Here is a 23253-nt window from a genome sequence, read left to right on the forward strand (position 1 = left end):
TAAAAAAAAGAACCTTGGTGCTTTTTGCAAACATTTACTAATCATTACTTTAAGGCCCCTTTCACGCTTGCATTGAAAACCTGTGTTGCATTACCCTGTTTTACTGCAGTTCCCGATCTTCTGCCGAGCTGTCTGTCGCAAAGTCAACAGTACGTTACCGGCAGAGTTGGGCCGAAGTATTCTCCTGGTTAAGACTTCACAATGAAGATGGGGTATTCGCATTCGCCCACTCAGGCGAATACATAGTGGATTTGGTCTGCCCCCTATACATCATCATTGGGCTAAACTTTGACCCCTTACATCACAGTCAGCAGACACATTGTTTTGCCCCAAAACCTAGGGGTTTTTAAACCCTGCTACAAAGCGCACACTACTAGTAGGTTAAAAAGAAATATAGGCAAAACTGAATAATTCAAACAATAATAGTATTTATTGTTCTATAATTCTGTTATAAATATAAATGTATCTTTAAGAAGGTATTTGCAGAATCATAGTTTAAGGGTTAGTAATTCTGAGTAAGCATCAATATTCTCACCAGTTGTAGCATCACCCGAGGAAGAGGGGATTCTGTCAATCCTCCGTAGGGGAAACACCTGGTGACACAATCCAGCACGTCTGTTGGACTCAGCAGAAAATTCAGGTGTTTTCCCAACCCAATTATACCCCCTAAACCATAACACACGCAAGCGCATACATGGTCGCTGTCATAGGTCAGTGATCACAGTACAAACCTATGATATCTGCTTCTGCACAATACAACACAGCTAAGCGTGGACACCTCATGCACAGGCAATGGACAGTATGGTCTTCGGCCTTCGTGAATATGAAAACATACTGTGCAAAAATCAGAATAGATCAAGATAAAGGTGGAACTGCAATGGAACAAACATATTATGCTGACCTAAAGTTAACCCCAGAGTAATTCCAGAGGCTCGAAGGTAACTCCAGTGCTCAAGTGTAACTTTATAGATCAGATGCGCAAAGGTGTACAGAGGCGACTTTTTACTGGGAGTAATTGAATAAACTGTATATATGTTTTGAAAATCGACAGCCTTGTCTGTTTATGGTTGGCTGGTCCACCGCCGCAACCAAAACTATTTTAAACATTTTAGTTACTTTTATCCTTCCGGCGCCTCTGTACACCTTTGCGCATTCAGAAGTCCACCCTTGGTGGAAGGGTGATCTACCCTACAATTTTCCTCTATCCACAGAGAGCGACGTTTTACTCCTGAGTGGGGACAGGCTTGTTCTCCCCACCTGCCTGAACAGTGGTTGCTTTGGAGGCAACCCTGGTTTGTGAGTATATTACTTGCATTTCATATTACCTCTCATCCCCTACTAATACATACTACACTATATTGGGCTCTCGGTCTTCTCTCTTTTTTATAGATCAGATGGGATGTAAACAGTAATTTTCCATAGATACAGTCCATATATGTCACCAGGGCCGAATTTGTACCTTTCACCGCCCAAGGCCCACTGTTACAGAGTGCCCCCCTTGAGGCTAGTGATGCCTCTGTGCAGCATCAGTTCCCAAATTGTTGCCTGAGAGATCGTTTCATGATCCCCAATGGGTAACAATTGTTGCATGTTGGAAAGTCCAGGACTATCCAGAAGCATCCCACTAAGGCATTATCTATATATAAAAAATAACTAAAGGTAAGTATTTATATATTAATAATGTACAGAAGTCCTCAACTTTCTGGCAGAACAGAGGGGCATAGCAGTAGAACAAAGGGGCTGAAGAGGACGGCCACTGTGCTCATGGGGCTTGAGAAAGCCCCATGTAAGTATAAATAGGAGCTAATGAACCATCTCAGGTTCACTTTACAGTGTACCTGAGACAAAATAACCTCAAGGAATTATACTTATTGGGGCTTCTTCCAGGCCCCTGTAGTCTCTTAACTCTCTCACTGTCTTTCCACCTCCCTAAGTGTTGCTGCTGTCAGGCCCCTAAATTTGGCAACTTGGCTATGGCACAGGCCATTGCGCATTCACGGTCCTAGCCGTGCACAACCTCTGACTGTGCTCCTGTTGCCAGGAGAGAACTGTGCATAGTCAGTTCATATAGATGATAGCTACATTTGCGCAGAACACTTCCAGTTATAGAATCCACAGAGACCAGCACCATCCAAGTTAAACGAAGCTCTTTTATTTATCAATAGATCAGCATTACAGCAATAAGATGCGAGGTTTCAGGGCAGCCACCCCTTTATCAAGCTATGCTGTGTAAATGACACCATACACAAAACACCATATTCTTATATACCCCAGTATTAGCCCAGACTGACCAATGATATGGCATTTGCCAATTCACCACCAATCACTTTGTTCCGCCAAATGCGGACCTGATGGGGAACTAGTCTGCTTATAGGCTATTGGAGGATTTGAATGTAGTCGCCCCCACCCTCTCCCTCCTTACCAATGGACGCCATCCATCAGCCGCGCCCCCTGCGCCGGGTCTCCATTGCGGCCTCTCCCACCAGGCGTCCGCACCGGCGGACCTGATGGGGAACTAGCCAACATGACACGCAGTGCGGGGAACCAAGTCTCTGCCCCTCGCGTCGCCCAGCAACGACAGACGCCAGCGGCGTGTCAACCACCGCTCTGCGCTGTCAGATGTAAAGAGGGGGAGCGGCCGCAACAGCAGCCAATGGGAGGACACCTTAGCGTGTATCTTGTAAACATTACCTATTATTGTGTCCGTAACCAATACATATACTATTGCTAGCCAGTATATAAAAAAACATGAATAGAGAAGCACAGAGGGGAAGGGGGAGGGGAGTTTTAGTGGCAGATGAGAAGAGCAGCTACTATCATAAATGTGTCTAAAGACCTATATCTATGTGTGGTGCGATTGCAGAGCAAGGGGCCAAATCATTGTAGCATACAGACTGCATATTTTCAATATAATGTCATATACATAAAACATGTAACATGACACATTAACTTTCCTATAGCTTGCCAAATGACTAAAGGGAAATCAGGAAATTAGGAAAATTAGAGGCTGGACACAACGGAACACAGGGCAACAAACATTCAAATAAATGGTAATAAATCAAATTCTCTATTTAACCCCCGTGGTTCCATTGTGTCCAGCCTCTTAATCCAAAATGCTTCTCTATACAGCAATTTTTTAACCCTGTCACCCCCTCTCCTGAGTGGTAGAACCTGTTCAATAATCATATATCTAAGTTGGCTAACATGATGTTTAGCCTGATAAAAATGATAAGCTACTGCCTGGTCAGTCAAATTTTCCCTAATCGCATGCTTATGTGACGACAATCGTTTTTTAATTTTTTGCATCGTTTGTCCGATGTATAACAGTCCACAAGGACATTTTAGAGCATATACAACATAGCTAGAATCACATGTAAAGCAATCATGTATTTTAAATGTAACCCCTTGATGAGGGTGTAATATGTGACAAAAAAACGATTGTCGTCACATAAGCATGCGATTAGGGAAAATTTTACTGACCAGGCAGTAGCTTATCATTTTTATCAGGCTAAACATCATGTTAGCCAACTTAGATATATGATTATTGAACAGGTTCCACCACTCAGGAGAGGGGGTGACAGGGTTAAAAAAATTGCTGTATAGAGAAGCATTTTGGATTAAGAGGATGGACACAATGGAACCACAGGGGTTAAATAGAGAATTTGATTTATTACCATTTATTTGAATGTTTGTTGCCCTGTGTTCCGTTGTGTCCAGCCTCTAATTTTCCTAATTTCCTGATTTCCCTTTAGTCATTTGGCAAGCTATAGGAAAGTTAATGTGTCATGTTACATGTTTTATGTATATGACATTATATTGAAAATATGCAGTCTGTATGCTACAATGATTTGGCCCCTTGCTCTGCAATCGCACCACACATAGATATAGGTCTTTAGACACATTTATGATAGTAGCTGCTCTTCTCATCTGCCGCTAAAACTCCCCTCCCCCTCTGTGCTTCTCTATTCATGTTTTTTTATATACTGGCTAGCAATAGTATATGTATTGGTTACGGACACAATAATAGGTAATGTTTACAAGATACACGCTAAGGTGTCCTCCCATTGGCTGCTGTTGCGGCCGCTCCCCCTCTTTACATCTGACAGCGCAGAGCGGCGGTTGACACGACGCGAGGGGCGGGGACTTGGTTCCCCGCACTGCACGTCATGTTAGCTAGTTCCCCATCAGGTCCGCCGGTGCGGACGCCTGGTGGGAGAGGCCGCAATGGAGACCCGGCGCAGGGGGCGCGGCTGATGGATGGCGTCCATTGGTAAGGAGGGAGAGGGTGGGGGCGACTACATTCAAATCCTCCAATAGCCTATAAGCAGACTAGTTCCCATCAGGTCCGCATTTGGCGGAGCAAAGTGATTGGTGGTGAATTGGCAAATGCCATATCATTGGTCAGTCTGGGCTAATACTGGGGTATATAAGAATATGGTGTTTTGTGTATGGTGTCATTTACACAGCATAGCTTGATAAAGGGGCGGCTGCCCTGAAACCTCGCATCTTATTGCTGTAATGCTGATCTATTGATAAATAAAAGAGCTTCGTTTAACTTGGATGGTGCCGGTCTCTGTGGATTCTACAATTGAGTGACTGGAGTGCAGCTGGTCACACCGAGGCACATCCACCTGGCTTCAAGAGGAGTGCTCCACTATCAATACTATTGAACACTTCCAGTTATGTGATCCTGATAGGGGTGAGCACTGGGTCCCCCAGACTGCGCCATGGCCCCCAACCCAGGTGGATTGTGGATCCGACTGCAGGAGAACTGAGATGACTGGCATGAAGGGAACTAGCCGACAACAGGGGGCTGGAGGAAGCCCCAGGTAAGCATAAAACCTTGTGGTCATTTTGTTCTAGGTTTACTTTAAAGGCTGGCTGTGCCCTGTGTATATGGCAATGCTCATTTTCATTTACAGCCCAGGCAGGGGAAACACACCTTTAAATCACCTTACCAAAGGCTGTGCTTTCTTCTTCCTCCACATGCTTGATCCACACTGTGAGTCCCAGCAGCACATTTAACCTGCTGTAAAATGTCCGGACTTCTGAGCAACTTGATCTGGCATAGATAGCCAGTAGAGGGGAGAGAGATATGGGTGAGCTAGGCACAGGGGAGTCTGGAGGTGGCAGAATAGTGTCTGTGTCTTTATGCCTTGCAGAGAAGAGGAAGCCAGAGATCATCAGCAGACACACAGGCAGCAGGAATTCATTTTCTTTATGGCTCCAGTGCCCTGCAAAGACAGCTGAGCGGGAGAAGTTTGTAAAGAGGGCGGAGCTGGATACACACTGCAGCTACAATTACCGTGCAGCCGATGCCTGCTGTTTCCGTACATGCTGCTCTGCTTGCTCTCTATTCTAGTGCCGATTGACTTCCCAGCTGCCCCCTGCACACGCACACAGCAGGTTTCAGTGTGTGCAGCACAGCAGGTGAGGTGACTTTGGACGGACTGGGGCGACATGTGGAATAGTGTGAATAGCTCTCAATCCACAGCGCCCTTTGCATATCCTCGCCCTAGTCCCGGGCTTTGGGGGCCTGCCCAGAAATCCGGCCCTGTATGGTCACATGTGTATAACACACATGGCAGCCAATCAGCTAGCACCCCCTCCTGCCCCCCCCCCCACCCCCCTTTAAAAAAGCAGCAGTGTCAGCCATGTTGGATACATTCTCTGGCTGCTGTTAGTTAAGAGAAGGGTCAGAGTATTACTGAGAAAGGGAAAGCGGTGGCTAGGTCTATATTCTGTGTCACCACTGCCTTGCTAGCTGTTTATACAGTGTCCTGAGCACCCAAAGAGGCGTACGATAAAAAGGGGCGCTGGGAAAAAAGGGCGCGGGGTTTTAAACGATAAGCATGGATAACGTTTAAAAATGTATTGTACTGTATTTCGTTTAAATTAATGTTTTATAAAGTTATAAATCATTAAATAATGTGCATTAAATCGGCAATTGTAAAAACGTTAATCTTTCGTTTAAATAGTGAAACGTATAATAACGTTTAAAAAAAAAATTACTAAGTAACCCTCCCTGTACCTACCCCTAACCCCTAGACCCCCCTGTTAGTGCCTAAACCTAAGACCCCCCTGTTGGTGCCTAAACCTAAGACCCCCCCTGTTGGTGCCTAAACCTAAGACCCCCTGTTGGTGCCTAAACCTAAGACCCCCCTGTTGGTGCCTAAACCTAAGACCCCCTGTTGGTGCCTAAACCTAAGACCCCCCCTGGTGGTGCCTAAACCTAAGACCCCCCTGTTGGTGCCTAAACCTAAGACCCCCCCTGTTGGTGCCTAAACCTAAGACCCCCCTGTTGGTGCCTAAACCTAAGACCCCCCTGTGATAAGCATTAATAAAGTTTCAAAAACATATTGTGCGGTTTTTTCGTTTAAAAATAATGTAAAAAAAAAAAATTGTACTGTTTTTCGTTTAAAACTAATGTTTGAAAAAAATTATATTATTTTTCTCCAGCGCCCTTTTTTCCTATCGGGCGCCCATTAAACGATATTTATTATGGGAGTGAATGGCGGCACCCGATTTGTCCACTAGCCTCCTGCGCTTACTGTTACCCCCAAAGAGTCCTTTTCAGGACTGTTACTGTTATAGCTTGTATTTGTATATTTTCATCCTGACTCCTCCTGGGTAAGAGTCATGAGTGAGAATTAAAGGCCATTCTCAGTGCTGCTATAGGTTGTATTTATACAGACTTCTGACTCCTGAGCATCAAAGGGCCTAGGTTGTGTTTGTACATTGTCCTCCTGACTGAGCACCCAGTGCATCCAGTGTGCAGTGCACGTCACACATGGGCACACACTCCTAGTGACTGAGTCTGTGTACACAATACACCCCAAGATCATAAGTACTATTATGGTTTTTGCAAATTGATTGTGTCATTTATTGCAGACCTCTACATCCAGCCACTGTCTAGTGTATATTGAGGTGCACGTGATAGTCAGAAGTGTGCACATGCCTATCGATTCCGTGGAAAACAACAGCTTGCGTTCTTAAAACAGAACGTATTTGCGATAATTCAGGTTGAAGTGAGCTTGAGATGTCTCCCAGCCTTGTTGTCATCACCTGCAGTACCTGCGGCAACGCAGTCTGAGGAAGAGGAGTCAGAGGAGGAAAGTAACTTTGAGAAGGTGGAAGACTAACTGCAGCAGGCGTCCGAGGGGGCTTGTGCTCACCTTTTGTGTACCGTTGGTGTTGTACGTGGCTGGGGGGATCAACAGGAGGTGGCTAGCTCGGCATCCATCCTTGTGCAAATTGGGTCTTTCATTCTGTCCTGCCTGTTGAGGGACCCCCATTTAAAAAGGCTTAAGGACAATGACCTGTACTGGGTGGCAAAGCTGCTAGACCCTCAGTATAAGCCCGAAGTAGCGGAAATGTTACCGAATTACCACAAGGTAGAAAGGATGCAGCAGTTGCACAACAAGCTGGCAAGTATGCTTTACACTGCATCTAAGTCATGTCACAGCATGATGGGAAAGAGGTGCCAATAATCCTCCTCCTCCCGCAGCCATGCCGGCAAGGACAGGGTGCTGCAGTGATGTGATGGTGATTTCGGACATGCACACTTTCTTGAGTCCAACGCCTCACCACAGCCATTTGGGATCCACCCTCAGAGAAGACCTCGACCGACAGGTAATGGACTACCTGGTCTTAAGTGTGGATATTGACACATGAGGAGAGATGAACCCCTGGACTACTGGGTGTGCAAGCTTGACCTATTTCCAGAGCTGTCACAATTTGCCATCGAACTTCTGGCTAGCCCCGCCTCAAGCGTCCTGTCAGAAAGGACCTTAAGTGCAGCAGGAGGGATTGTCACTGACGAGAAGTCGCCTAGGTCACCAAAGTATTGACTACCTGACCTTTATTAAAATGAGTGAAGCATGGATCCCGGAGGGTTACTGCACGCATGGAAGACTTGTGACTTAGTCCCCAGACTCCCCCACACAGCTGTTTTTACTCTCTCCATGCTGCGTTCTTGGGACATTTTCTCCAGGTAAACCAGCTGCTACAAGTCCTCATTTTTCAGGCTTGTGTACATGCCTAATTTTTCTGGCCTCTGGTGATACACTGTGGCTGCAACAAAAAATAAAAGGCATGTACATGTGTCAATTCCCCTTTGTGGTCGTTACCTTGTCGTGGTGAAGGGGCTTGCGTATCACAATGAAGCAATGTTGGTGGATGGCACACACAAGATGATAAGGTTGTTGCTTTATTGTGGACAGACCAAATTCGATTGGCTGGATACATTTTGGCAAAAACAATTATTTTTTTTATGGTTATCTCAGGTGATCAATAAAGCCTACGGGGCCCACACTGCAGAATCAGTGTTTTCTGGGTCACTTTACTGTTATTGAACTATCTCAGCCTGACCATAGGGGCTGGAAAACAGCCATAGCCTGTACTTTTGCAAATGTGCACACGAGCATGGCGACCACTACACAAAGGTTGCTGCCGAGAGGACTAATATTTATGTCCGGGGGGTGTCAACTATTGACAACTCTCTGTTGTGGTTTGCGGTGCATTAAACAGTGAATTTGGTCTGTCAGAGTTTGGTCTGTCAGAGTAAATCGGACATAACCATTATGCTGGGAATACACGAGTCGACCCGGCGGCTCGATTAGCCGCCAGATCGACTCCCGCCGCGTCCCCGCGGGCGCCTGGATCGATTCCCGCTCGTCCCCGCGAGTGCTCCTTATCTTCCGCTCGTTTTCTTCCCATTGTCCGCCCGCGGGGATCGAGCCCAGAATCGATCCGGCAGGGTATCGGACCTGTCGGAAATTATCAACCGAGCTATCAGCGGCTCAATTAATAAGAACAATCTGCCCGTGTATGCCCAGCATTACACTACCTGATCGACATGTACACACGCCAGATGTTTTAAAGCACTTTATTCCACCAATTTAGGAATGTATTGGATTTCTGCTCTTTAGCAATTAAAACGCAACTCTGCGTCAACGCAGTAATTTTTGGTGGGAGTTTTGGCATGGATCCCCCTCCGGTGTGCCACAGTCCAGGTGTTAGGCCCCTTGAAACAACTTTTCTATCACTTTTGTGGCCAGAAACAGTCTTTGTAGGTTTTAAAATTCACCCGCCCATTGAGGTCTAGGGAGATTCTCAGATTCACCAGATTCGCAAATTTTTGTGGAGATTCGGATTAGAAATTTGCGGACCTGAAATTTGATATTTGTAAGAAATCACCTTTTGCTCCGGCACCAGAAACTCCTTAGTAAGAGCTGCAAACACGACTCTCGTCACAGCAAACAGCATAGAAGATAGAACTTCTTTAGATTTTCAAGTTCCAAGTTGTTTATTCAGTAAACAGATATACAGATACAGTTCGTTACATCTTAGCAAAGCAGATTCTTGCGTTGCGTTACAGCTTCATGATTACCTTCCTGTTGAAGGTAATCAGGTCATCTTATGTCTATACTACATTCCATCTAGACTACCTATGTACAGCATACATTATATCAGATAGCATAAATAAAGGAAAGTAATTAGGGTTCCAGTCAGTAGATAGAGAGCGTGAAAATAAGAGTGCCCTCCGTTGGCAAATCATGACCCTTAATACTGACCAGGAAAGCGTTAATTGTGTCATCATCTGAACCATCTATAATTGGTTCAGATCCCTTGTGATGTCATGATACACACCTCCTCAATTAATATTCTATGAGCCCCCTTGTCCCAGTTGCAGGAATGTTATGTTTTATAAATATGGCCTATGTTGATTGTTCCCGTAGTCCCTTTGTCTGGGGCAGTGTAGGCCTGTGGCCTTCCTTCAGGAACATGTTCAGGACATATTCCTGGTAACTGCCTGCAGCCTCGATTCTGCGAGAACCGCTTCTTAAAGGTATACTCTGCGAACAAGCCCTTTTACCTAAAACTCAGTCCAAATAACTGAGGCCTACTTAAATTATAACAATCCCCCCTAAAATGGCTTGATCCGCAGATCCCCTGCTTCTGAACCCAACCGTACCTGGTTTCTTTTCTTTATGTTTCACTTTTCGATGCTTATGCTCACACACCTTCTCTGCTCTAGGTGGTTATCCCTGTGAGAGAGGGCAAGACCTCTTGGTCTTCCTGTAAGCAGGCTCCCTGGGGATGCCCTACTTCTAAGTCCCTCTACACCACATTCTCAGCATTTGCGTCACTTGCGTATCACTTACAAACTTGCATGATCACAGAAAAGTGAAACTTGTTCGTCTGTTAAGCTTTGGAGCAGTGCCAGGTGTCTTCTAAAAGAACGCCTTTATACAATCAGCTCCATCATAGGTACTGCTACAACTTATACCCGTAACCCTGTATATCCCTTAATTTGGAAATATTGGTTCATGAGATTGTTTATGAGGCACCAATCTCTTGACCGTGTTAATTTGTTTGCGTAATTTCACACACAAACCTCACCTGTATAATGATGCCCAAAGTTATCCTCCTCATCACGACGATCATTGGGTGTAGGAAGAAATTTTGAACTGCAGAGGCCGAGTCCGAGTGTCCCTGGAACATCGCCGGAAACCTTTTCCACCAGGTCAGACTGGAACTCACCTGCTTATATTTGTGTTCTACCTCGTTACGATCACCTGGGTCATGGTGAAATCTTACCTCTAACTTAGTGTTCTGTGTGTTTAACCGTTGTAACCAAGTGTGGTTGTCTTGGGTCAAAACCTGTTCCCATTTGTCCCATGTCGTGTTATCTTTCAGGAGGGGAACTTCCCGTGAAACTTTAAACTTTAGGGTTCTCTTAACAATTTGAGGAATAACGCCATCAAACTTGGATGACTTGATCCGTATGGGATCTCCGCTCACACTATATGTTCCCCTTGAAAGATCCACCTTATCGGAACAATTATGAAAATGTACCTTGAATGTGTCATTAGACATTATGTTAAAAAACAAACCCTTCCTTCAGCCACCGGAACTATTGGTTTGGCTTCAGGGCAGATCTTTTGAATGGTAGCCTCGCATTCTGTGTTATTGAGCCAGCAGGCTTCTTCACTAAATTTGACTTGCCCCGGCAACCACAGGTACCTCTGTGAGAATTGCCCGCATGAGGACAACTCTACTTTTTTCACCTCCTCGTCTAGCACCAAAAAATTTTGACCTCTCAGGTCCTGGTGTAAGACATGTGTTGAGGTGGGAACTAAGGAAGAAGCATAAAGAAGCGTTGCACTCTTTCCATTTGTTTACCCAAACATCTCAATGCTTCCATGCAAAAGATCCTTCTCCAGAAAACTTGATAAACCTCTCCTTGTCCAATCTCAGTTGTACAGGATCTTTTAGCATCTCCCTGACAAAATATGTCCCCAACTGTCCTGATTTGACCCCTTCCACCCTTATGTCCTGGGGCAAAATGCGTACCTGAGGTCGGGAAGACTGTACTCTCTGCAATCTTTCAATTAAGAGTACCTCTTCACTTACCCAACTAGCATGAGGATAAGTGGCTGCATATGGACTGTGTAATATTGGCCCCTGTTGTGACCCGTGTAGTGAGAATGGGGTTCCCTGTGTTGGCTTTCCCTCCCTCAGGATCACTCTCCCCACCCTCTTTGTCACCTGGAAATGTGGCTGGATCTCAATTTTTACTTCTTGTTTCGAGAACCAAACCCCTCGGCTTTCCAGTCTTTACGTGTGTAGAGGTGTCTCAGAGACACCTTCTGTTGGTAACTCCAGAGTGTGATGTTGTCCCCTGCATCTCTCCTGTAGGAGGAGTGACGCTTCCTGCTCGTTCCTCTCCAATCGGGAACCATCTCATTCTGGATAACCAAGATAAGGTAATCCTGAACCACACACTCCACCTTTTGCATGTACCCATTGTACTGCAATGTACCTTTTAACAAAACTTTGGATCAGTACCTTGGTTCTGGGAGTGTGACATTCCACAGCAGATTTACACTGCCGTTCAATTCAAACTTCCAGCACACCTGACCTTTCAGACCTTCCACCAACATTGTGCCATGAAGTTTGTTTGCACCTGGCACTAGTGATCTATTCCACCTTCCCTGCTTGGTCCATCTGTGCCAATCAGAGGGAAGTGGAAAAGGATCAGTACCTTTTTCTTCAAACATTAACATGCTTGGGCCTTGTGTTCTCATCAACCCCTTATTGTTCATGAGAATGTCCTCTCTTCGGTCTCCTAGGACGGAATGGCAGCCTAAGATCACCATCAGCACGGTACTCTTCATTATAAAAGCACCTCATTGGGAAAGAAAAACATTAGCAATTTGCATTATGCTTTGCTCAGTCAGTTTTTTTAGTCCCTTTCCGATCTCAGAAATCTCGCTGTTCTCCAAACTCGGATTGGCATCTGGAACCTTTTGCTTATCCGACTGACATCTCTGTCTCGACTGCCAGCACCTCAGCTTTCTTGCTTCCATATTGCCAAACTCCTGAAATCGAAATACAAACAAATCAATTCTTATTAATGATTTGGGTTTCGCCCTGCGGCTTGTACTCTGTACACTTTAAATTGATCAATACAGTGGTGTGAAAAACTATTTGCCCCCTTCCTGATTTCTTATTCTTTTGCATGTTTGTCACACTTAAATGTTTCTGCTCATCAAAAACCGTAAACTATTAGTCAAAGATAACATAATTGAACACAAAATGCAGTTTTAAATGATGATTTTTATTATTTAGTGAGAAAAAAAACCTCCAACTCTACATGGCCCTGTGTGAAAAAGTGATTGCCCCCCTTGTTCAAAAATAACTTAACTGTGGTTTATCACACCTGAGTTCAATTTCTGTAGTCACCCCCAGGCTTGATTACTGCCACACTTGTTTCAATCAAGAAATCACTTAAATAGGAGCTATCTGACACAGAGAAGTAGACCAAAAGCACCTTAAAAGCTAGACATCATGCCAAGATCCAAAGAAATTCAGGAACAAATGAGAACAAAAGTACTGTAATTAAGATCTATCAGTCTGGTAAAGGTTATAAAGCCATTTCTAAAGCTTTGGGACTCCAGTGAACCACAGTAAGAGCCATTATCCACAAATGGCAAAAACATGGAACAGTGATGAACCTTCCCAGGAGTGGCCGGCCGACCAAAATTACCCCAAGAGCGCAGAGAAAACTCATCCGAGAGGCCACAAAAGACCCCAGGACAACATATAAAGAACTGCAGGCCTCACTTGCCTCAATTAAGGTCAGTGTTCATGACTCCACCATAAGAAAGAGACTGGGCAAAAACGGCCTGCATGGCAGATATCCAAGGCGCAAACCACTTTTAAGCAAAAAGAACATTAAGGCTCGTCTCAATTTTGCTAAAAAAAATCTCAATGATTGCCAAGACTTTTGGGAAAATACCTTGTGGACCGACGAGACAAAAGTTGAACTATTTGGAAGGTGTGTGTCCCGTTACATCTGGCGTATAAGTAACACAGCATTTCAGCAAAAGAACATCATACCAACAGTAAAATATGGTGGTGGTAGTGTGATGGTCTGGGGTTGTTTTGCTGCTTCAGGACCTGGAAGGCTTGCTGTGATAGATGGAACCATGAATTCTACTGTCTACCAAAAAATCCTGAAGGAGAATGTCCGGCCATCTGTTCGTTAACTCAAGCTGAAGCGATCTCGAGTGCTGCAGCAGGACAATGACCCAAAACACACCAGCAAATCCACCTCTGAATGGCTGAAAAAAAACAAAATGAAGGCTTTGGAGTGGCCTAGTCAAAGTCCTGACCTGAATCCTATTGAGATGTTGTGGCATGACCTTAAAAAGGTGGTTCATGCTAGAAAATCCTCAAATAAAGCTGAATTACAGCAATTCTGCAAAGATGAGTTGGCCAAAATTCCTCCAGAGCGCTGTAAAAGACTCGTTGCAAGTTATCGCAAACGCTTGATTGCAGTTATTGCTGCTAAGGGTGGCCCAACAAGTTATTAGGTTCAGGGGGCAATTTCTTTTTCACACAGGGCCATGTAGGTTTTGAGGTTTTTTTCTCACTAAAGAATAAAAACCATCATTTAAAACTGCATTTTGTGTTCAATTATGTTATCTTTGACAAATAGTTAAAGTTTTTTGATGAGCAGAAACATTTAAGTGTGACAAACATGCAAAAGAATAAGAAATCAGGAAGGGGGCAAATAGTTTTTCACACCACTGTATATACCGTAATTGATCTTGTTGCTTTATGGTAGACTGGAGCTAAACTCCTCTCTCCTACCTAAGTACTCTCCTAAGTACTTACCTGTTTAAAATATGCTCCCGCGGACTTCACCTTTGGAAGCTCTCACCTCATTGCAAACTCTTCCCACATCCCCCCTTCTGTACATACTCGGCCGTAGTATGCACAGATTACGGATGCCACACACCTGTTGCTGCTTTGCAGGTGAGCCTGCAATGCTCTTACTCATTTCCGCATTGACTTACCTAGAACTTCATTGAGCACTACCCAGCAATGACCTCTTTGTCAATCTCTGGTCCTGTCCCTGACACAAAAACCCCCGAAAAAAATGTTCTGCAGTCGCAGCGACGTACACCTGGATTGGTCAACTCCTTTCTTTCTCTCTTTTCCTTTCTCCCTCTCCAACTATGCACTGTCCCCCCTATCTCTATTGGGAACACATGCTGCACCGCACTTTAAGGTGCCTCACTTAAAGGAATAATCCCATAAGTAACCCTGTCCAGATAACCCCCCTGATCCGCTCTTGCAAATCACTCCCTGGGAAATATCGGACTTCTACGTGTCTCCATGCCCCTGGCTGGAAAACGCTTCCTATCCGTGACCATGCAACTTGCTTGGTTCACGTATGCGGACACTCCTTTCCCTGTGCCCAGACTTCTTTTGAGGAAATCATCTGGAATATCTCTGTCCCCACTCTGCCCCCCCCCCCCCTCCCACCAGCTGCTTTCGTGCACGGCGCCGTGTGCACAGCTGTGACGTGGGATCCCCCCAGCACATACTCCCCCCTGCCATTGGGGCGTGCCTATCAGTGGGCGCTTACCGCCCCCTTCCCTCCTAATACATCATGAAGGTGGGAGTGGCTTTCTACGAACTGTGACTCCATATTAAGTCCTGCTGGAATGCCAGCCAAGATGGCTGCTATGTCATCCCCCATAGCAACCTCTCAATCCTATACATTTGTAGAAAGGAAAGATACATGCACACTATACATTTCAGCATATATAGACATTTCAGCATATGGATCTCTTCCAGAAACTTAGCATACAGCTATATACACTCTCGGATGCCTGCAAAAAAAAAACACATAAAAGACAAATTACACAGCAGTTTGTGAAGTTTCTTATCTCCACCTCAGAAAAATAAACTAAAATCATCTTGGTCATGCAGACTGAGAGAAAAAAAACACGTACTTAACCCTGTGTCATCACACCGCTTCCCACAGAACTCCGATCTTATGACGGCTGAAAAAAAACATCCTACGAAGGAGGCACCTTCGCCACTATAAATACGTCAAACTTTACTCGTAGCAGAAAACTAAGCCTGAAATGCGGAGTGACAAAGAAAAAACTGAACAAATCTTCCAGCTTCGGACGGCATGCACAGAACCCAACAACTAGCACTGAACTATGCAAAGGTTACAGACAAATAACATATAGCACTAACTGGAACTAACTTGCTTTTCTCTAGGCTCTCTCTCACATCTGTCCGCCTCTCTCCCGTTTCTCTCTCTCTCTCTCTGGCCTCTCTCCCCCCTTCCACTGACATACTAGTGGACGGGTGAAAGCCTCCCACATAACCCAAGAGAAAAACAAAACAAACACAACCTCTGAGATAAAAATGAAGGAAAATCAGCAAGAGAAACCTATGTACGCTGCTCACGCTGAAACCGCAGCAGCTACTGCCAGCCCTGTCAGCTCCCCCCCCCCTAAAAACCCACGGGAGGGAGAGAAAAATCCGCAGCTGGACATAACACACAAAATACATTACATCGCTTTACAACCAAATAAACGAAACTTTATACTTGCCAGTTCAGCGGACGTCCTACACTCAACTGCCGTTCGATCAGCTTTAGCAAATTTTCCCGCGGACCTCTCAATGGACTCCCTCCTCGAAGCTGCTGAGTATCCTCCCTCAGCGGATCGACTCCCGCGGCCTGGGGTAGCTTCCAAAACTTGGATCCTGTTTAGGCATGCAACTGCGTGTACGGCACAGTTGAAATTCAAAGTCCAAAAGATCCGCCGCTGATTACCTCGAACTGCAGCCCGTGTGCAAGCTCATGCACACTGCACACCACTTATCTGCTCGATAAGCCTGTCCCGCGTCTGTCTTCTCCGTTTGTTTCGCTGTGGAATTTCTCGATAGACAGAATACTATCTATGGCCCGGCCCTTCCGCACTAGACCACGCTGGGTTTAACGGCACCAACTGTAAGAAATCACCTTTTGCTCCGGCACTAGCAACTCCTTAGTAAGAGCTGCAAACACGACTCTCGTCACAGCATACAGCATAGAAGATAGAACTTCTTTAGATTTCCAAGTTCCACGTTTATTCAGTAAACAGATATACAGATACAGTTCGTTACATCTTAGCAAAGCAGATTCTTGCGTTGCGTTACAGCTTCGTGATTACCTTCCTGCTGAAGGTAATCAGGTCATCTTATGTCTATACTACGTTCCATCTAGACTACCTATGTACAGCATACATTATATCAGATAGCATAAATAAAGGAAAGTAATTAGGGTTTCAGTCAGTAGATAGAGAGCGTGAAAATAAGAGTGCCCTCCGTTGGCAAATCATGACCCTTAATACTGACCAGGAAAGAGTTAACTGTGTCATCATCTGAACCATCTATAATTGGTTCAGATCCCTTGATCATGATACACACCTACTCAATTAATATTCTATGAGCCCCCTTGTCCCTGTTGCAGGAATGTTATGTTTTATAAATATGGCCTATGTTGATTGTTCCCGTAGCCCCTTTGTCTGGGGCAGTGTAGGCCTGTGGCCTTCCTTCAGGAACATGTTCAGGACATATTCCTGGTAACTGCCTGCAGCCTCGATTCTGCGAGAACCACTTCTTAAAGGTATACTCTGCGAACAAGCCCTTTTACCTAAAACTCAGTCCAAATAACTGAGGCCTACTTAAATTATAACAATATTCAGCCCATCACTAGTTACCGGCTAACTTCCGGGTGGATGCGGCAGTGGCGGAATTAATGTAAGTTAATGTGCGACGTATACACTTTAAAAATGTTAGTGGTGGCAGTGCACATGCGTGGAACAACAGGAATACAACCGGGATGTAATGGATAGCGGAGATACCGCCGCAACAGCAAGCGGCTTGGCGGCTATCTCCGCGTCGCAGCCGGCGGTTTCCGCCGCACAGTTACATGCTGGTGCTTTGCCTGGTCCTTCTATCGCTCATAGACTAAAGGTTACGCGCGTGCGCGCGCCGAGCGAAAGGACCTTTATGCATCTAGAAGGGGAGTCAGCTGATCACTCGGTCAGCTGACTCGAGCTATGCTCTGGATTGGCTGAGTGATCAGGGCGGCGCTATAGAGTGCGTTTAGTATATATAGGACATGACTGTCAGTTGTTCCGCGTCTGCTGTTGCATTTGCTACGTGTTAGCACTCAGACCTAGTCAGATCCAAAAGTTTGCTAGAACCAGCTGGAGCTGGGGATCCACACTTAGCCAGATTCTGTTGATAGCTTAACCACTTGCCGACCGCCCCCAGCCGATGGGCGGCGGCAAAGACTGGGCCCAAACGACCGCAATACGCCCATCGGCGGGGGCGGCTGCGGGAGTGGCTATGCGGCGATCGCGTCATTCGTGACGCGATCAGCCGCCGGGGACTGGCTCCGCCCACCGCTCGTAGTAACCCGCCGGCCGTTCGGAAGCGCCGGCGGGTTACTAGCACCCGGATCGCCGCTGCACATATGTATAATAGGCTTTGTAATGTATACAAAGCCTATTATACTGGCTGCCTCCTGCCCTGGTGGTCCCAGTGTCTGAGGGACCACCAGGGCAGGCTGCAGCCACCCTAGTCTGCACCCAAGCACACTGATTTCCCCCCCCCTGCCCCCTGATCGCCCACAGCACCCCTCAGACCCCCCCCTGCCCACCCCCCAGACCACTGTTTGCACCCAGTCACCCCCCTAATCACCCATCAATCACTCCCTGTCACTATCTGTCAATGCTATTTTTTTTTATCCCCCCCCCTGCCCACTGCCCCCTCCTGATCACCCCCCCACCCCTCAGATTCTCCCCAGACCCCCCCCCCAGACCCCCCCCCCCCCCCGTGTACTGTATGCATCTATCCTCCCTGATCACCTGTCAATCACCTGTCAATCACCCGTCAATCACCCGTCAATCACCCCCTGTCACTGCTACCCATCAATCAGCCCCTAACCTGCCCCTTGCGGGCAATCTGATCACCCACCCACACCAATAGATTGCCCGCAGATCCGACATCAGATCACCTCCCAAGTGCAGTGTTTACATCTCTTCTCTCCTCTAAACACCCACTAATTACCCATCAATCACCCCCTATCACCACCTGTCACTGTTACCCATCAGATTAGACCCTGATCTACCCCTTGCGGGCACCCAATCACCCGCCCACATGCTCAGATTGCCCTCAGACCCCCCTTTATCAATTCGCCAGTGCAATATTTACATCTGTTATTCCCTGTAATAACCCACTGATCACCTGTCACTCACCTATCAATCACCCCCTGTCACTGCCACCCATCAATCACCCCCTGTCACTGCCACCCATCAATCAGCCCCTAACCTGCCCCTTGCGGGCAATCTGCTCACCCACCCACACCAATAGATCGCCCGCAGATCCGACATCAGATCACCTCCCAAGTGCAGTGTTTACATCTCTTCTCTCCGCTAAACACCCACTAATTACCCATCAATCACCCATCAATCACCCCCTATCACCACCTGTCATTGTTACCCATCAGATTAGACCCTAATCTGCCCCTTGCGGGCACCCAATCACCCGCCCACACGCTCAGATTGCCCTCAGACCCCCCCTTATCAATTCGCCAGTGCAATATTTACATCTGTTATTCCCTGTAAAAACCCACTGATCACCTGTCAATCACCTATCAATTACCCCCTGTCACTGCCACCCATCAATCACCCCCTGTCACTGCCACCCATCAATCAGCCCCTAACCTGCCCCTTGCGGGCAATCTGATCACCCACCCACACCAGTAGATCGCCCGCAGATCCGACATCAGATCACCTCCCAAGTGCAGTGTTTACATCTCTTCTCTCCTCTAAACACCCACTAATTACCCATCAATCACCGCCTATCACCACCTGTCACTGTTACCCATCAGATTAGACCCTAATCTGCCCCTTGCGGGCACCCAATCACCCGCCCACACACTCAGATTGCCCTCAGACCCCCCCTTATCAATTCACCAGTGCAATATTTACATCTGTTATTCCCTGTAATAACCCACTGATCACCTGTCAATCACCTATCAATCACCCCCTGTCACTGCCACCCATCAATCACCCCCTGTCACTGCCACCCATCAATCAGCCCCTAACTTGCCCCTTGCGGGCAATCTGATCACCCACCCACACCAATAGATTGCCCGCAGATCCGACATCAGATCACCTCCCAAGTGCAGTGTTTACATCTCTTCTCTCCTCTAAACACCCACTAATTACCCATCAATCACCCCCTATCACCACCTGTCACGGTTACCCATCAGATTAGACCCTAATCTGCCCCTTGCGGGCACCCAATCACCCGCCCAAACCTCAGAACGTCCTCAGACCCCAGCCCTGATCACCTCGCTAGTGCATTGCTTGCATCTATTTCCCCCCTCTAATCACACCTTGAGACACCCATCAATCACCTCCTGTCACCCCCTAGCACACCTACCCATCAGATCAGGCCCTAATTTGCCCCGTGTGGGCTCCTGATCACTCGGCCAAACCCTCAGATCCCCCTCAGACCCCCTTCCGATCACCTCCCCAGTGCATTGATTGCATCTATTTTCCCCTCTAACCGCCCCCTGAGACACCCATCAATCACCTCCTGTCACCCCCCTAGCACTCCTATCCATCAGATCAGGCCCAAAACATCCTGTCATCTAAGAGGCCACCCTGCTTATGACCGGTTCCACAAAGTTTGCCCCCTCATAGACCACCTGTCATCAAAATTTGCAGATGATTATACCCCTGATCAGTCATTTTGAGAAATTTGGTTTCCAGACTACTCACAGTTTTGGGCCCGTAAAATGCCAGGGCAGTATAGGAACCCCACAAATGACCCCATTTTAGAAAGAAGACACCCCAAGGTATTCTGTTAGGTGTATGATGAGTTCATAGAAGATTTTATTTTTTGTCAAAAGTTAGCGGAAATTGGATTTTTATTGTTTTTTTCACAAAGTGTCATTTTTCACTAACTTGTGACAAAAAATAAAATCTTCTATGAACTCACCATACCCCTAACGGAATACCTTGGGGTGTCTTCTTTCTAAAATGGGGTCACTTGTGGGGTTCCTATACTGCCCTGGAATTTTAGGGGCCCTAAACCGTGAGGAGTAGTCTAGAAAACAAATGCCTCAAAATGACCTGTGAATAGGACGTTGGGCCCCTTAGCGCACCTAGGCTGCAAAAAAGTGTCACACATGTGGTATCGCCATACTCAGGAGAAGTAGTATAATGTGTTTTGTGGTGTATTTTTACACATACCCATGCTGGGTGGGAGAAATCTCTCTGTAAATGGACAATTGTGTGTAAAAAAAATCAAAAATGTGTCATTTACAGAGATATTTCTCCTACCCAGCATGGTTATATGTAAAAATACACCACAAAACACATTATACTACTTCTTCTGAGTACGGCGATACCACATGTGTGACACTTTTTTGCAGCCTAACTGTGCTAAGGGGCCCAAAGTCCAATGAGTACCTTTAGGATTTCACAGGTCATTTTGAGACATTTGGGTTCAAGACTACTCCTCACGTTTTAGGGCCCCTAAAATGCCAGGGCAGTATAGGAACCCCACAAGTGACCCCATTTTAGAAAGAAGACACCCCAAGGTATTCTGTTAGGTGTATGATGAGTTCATAGAAGATTTTATTTTTTGTCACAAGTTAGCGGAAATTGATATGTATTGTTTTTTTTTCACAAAGTGTCATTTTCCGCTAACTTGTGACAAAAAAAAAACTTCTATGAACTCACCATACTCCTAACAGAATACCTTGGGGTGTCTTCTTTCTAAAATGGGGTCACTTGTGGGGTTCCTATACTGCCCTGGCATTTTAGGGGCCCTAAACCGTGAGCAGTAGTCTAGAATCCAAATGCCTCAAAATGACCTGTGAATAGGACGTTAGGCCCCTTAGCGCACCTAGGTTGCAAAAAAGTGTCACACATGTGGTATCGCCGTACTCAGAAGAAGTAGTATATTGTGTTTTGGGGTGTATTTTTACACATACCCATGCTGGGTGGGAGAAATATCTCTGTAAATGGACCCCAAAACACATTATACTACTTCTCCTGAGTACGGCGGTACCACATGTGTGGCACTTTTTTGCACCCTAAGTGCGCTAAGAGGCCCAAAGTCCAATGAGTACCTTTAGGATTTCACAGGTCATTTTGCGACATTTGATTTCAAGACTACTCCTCACAGTTTAGGGCCCCTAAAATGCCAGGGCAGTATAGGAACCCCACAAATGACCCCATTTTAGAAAGAAGACACCCCAAGGTATTCCGTTAGGAGTATGGTGAGTTCATAGAAGATTTTATTTTTTGACACTTTGTGAAAAAAACAATTAAAATCAATTTCCGCTAACTTGTGACAAAAAAAAAAAAAATCTTCTATGAACTCACCATCCTCCTAACGGAATACCTTGGGATGTCTTCTTTCTAAAATGGGGTAATTTGTGGGGTTCCTATACTGTCCTGGCATTTTAGGGGCCCTAAACCGTGAGGAGTAGTCTTGAAACGAAATTTCTCAAAATGACCTGTGAAATCCTAAAGGTACTCATTGAACTTTGGGCCCCTTAGCGCATTTAGGGTGCAAAAAAGTGCCACACATGTGGTATCGCCGTACTCAGGAGAAGTAGTATAATGTGTTTTGGGGTGTATTTTTCCACATACCCATGCTGAGTGGGAGAAATATCTCTATAAATAGACAATTGTGTGTAAAAAAAATAAAACAACTGTCATTTACGGAGATATTTCTCCCACCCAGCATGGGTATGTGTAAAAATACATCCCAAAACACATTATACTACTTCTCCTGAGTACGGCAATACCACATGTGTGGCACTTTTTTGCAGCCTAACTGCGCTAAGGGGCCAAAAGTCCAATGAGCATCTTTAGGCTTTACAGGGGTGCTTACAATTAGGCACCCCCCAAAATGCCAGGACAGTGAACACACCCCATTTTGGAAAGTAGACACTTCAAGGTATTCAGAGAGGAGCATAGTGAGTCCGTGGCAGATTTGTCAGAAAGTGTCATTTTCCGCTAACTTGTGACAAAAAATAAAATCTTCTATGAACTCACCATGCCTCTCACTGAATACTTTGGGATGTCTTCTTTCCAAAATGGGGTCATTTGGGGGGTATTTGTACTATCCTGGAATTTTAGCCCCTCATGAAACCTGACAGGTGCGCAGAAAAGTCAGAGATGCTTGAAAATGGGAAAATTCACTTTTAGCACCATAGTTTGTAAACGCTATAACTTTTACCCAATCCAATAAATATACACTGAATGTTTTTTTTTTTTTTATCAAAGACATGTAGCAGAATAACTTTCGCGCTCAAATGCATAGGAAATTTTACTTTATTTGAAAAATGTCAGCACAGCAAGTTAAAAAAGTCATTTTTTTGCCAAAATTCATGTCTTTTTTGATGAATATAATAAAAACTAAAACTCGCAGCAGCAATCAAATAGCAGCAAAAGAAAGCTGTATTAGTGACAAGAAAAGGAGGTAAAATTCCTTTAGGTGGTAGGTTGTATGACCGAGCAATAAACCGTGAAAGCTGCAGTGGTCTGAATGGAGAAAAAGGCTCTGGTCCTTAAGGGGCGAAAAGACTGTGGTCCTCAAGTGGTTAAAGTACTAATTGAATTGTATTATTTGTTATGACCTTCTGCTAGTTTGACTACTCTTCTGCTCTCTGATTCGTTACCTTTGCCTATCTGATTTAAGTTGCCGACTCTGCCTGAACTACTACTCTGCTTTAGCTTCCTGTCTCTGTACCATATCTGTCTGTGTGTTGCCAAACCTGCTTGTCTGACTCTTCTGCCCTCACCAGGGAGCTTAGTTCTGGTGAGGGACTCTCAGTTTAGTTATCACCTGCTCCTC

At 45.7% G+C, this 23253-nt stretch overlaps 1 protein-coding gene across 3 annotated transcripts in view; it reads left to right on the forward strand.

Annotated features, from left to right (window-relative positions):
* Positions 1–23253, forward strand: part of TRPT1 (tRNA phosphotransferase 1) — a 322090-nt gene that overhangs the window by 250649 nt on the left and 48188 nt on the right. The window lies entirely within an intron of this gene.

This window comes from Hyperolius riggenbachi, chromosome 11, assembly GCF_040937935.1.
Source record: "Hyperolius riggenbachi isolate aHypRig1 chromosome 11, aHypRig1.pri, whole genome shotgun sequence".
Taxonomy (NCBI): domain Eukaryota; kingdom Metazoa; phylum Chordata; class Amphibia; order Anura; family Hyperoliidae; genus Hyperolius; species Hyperolius riggenbachi.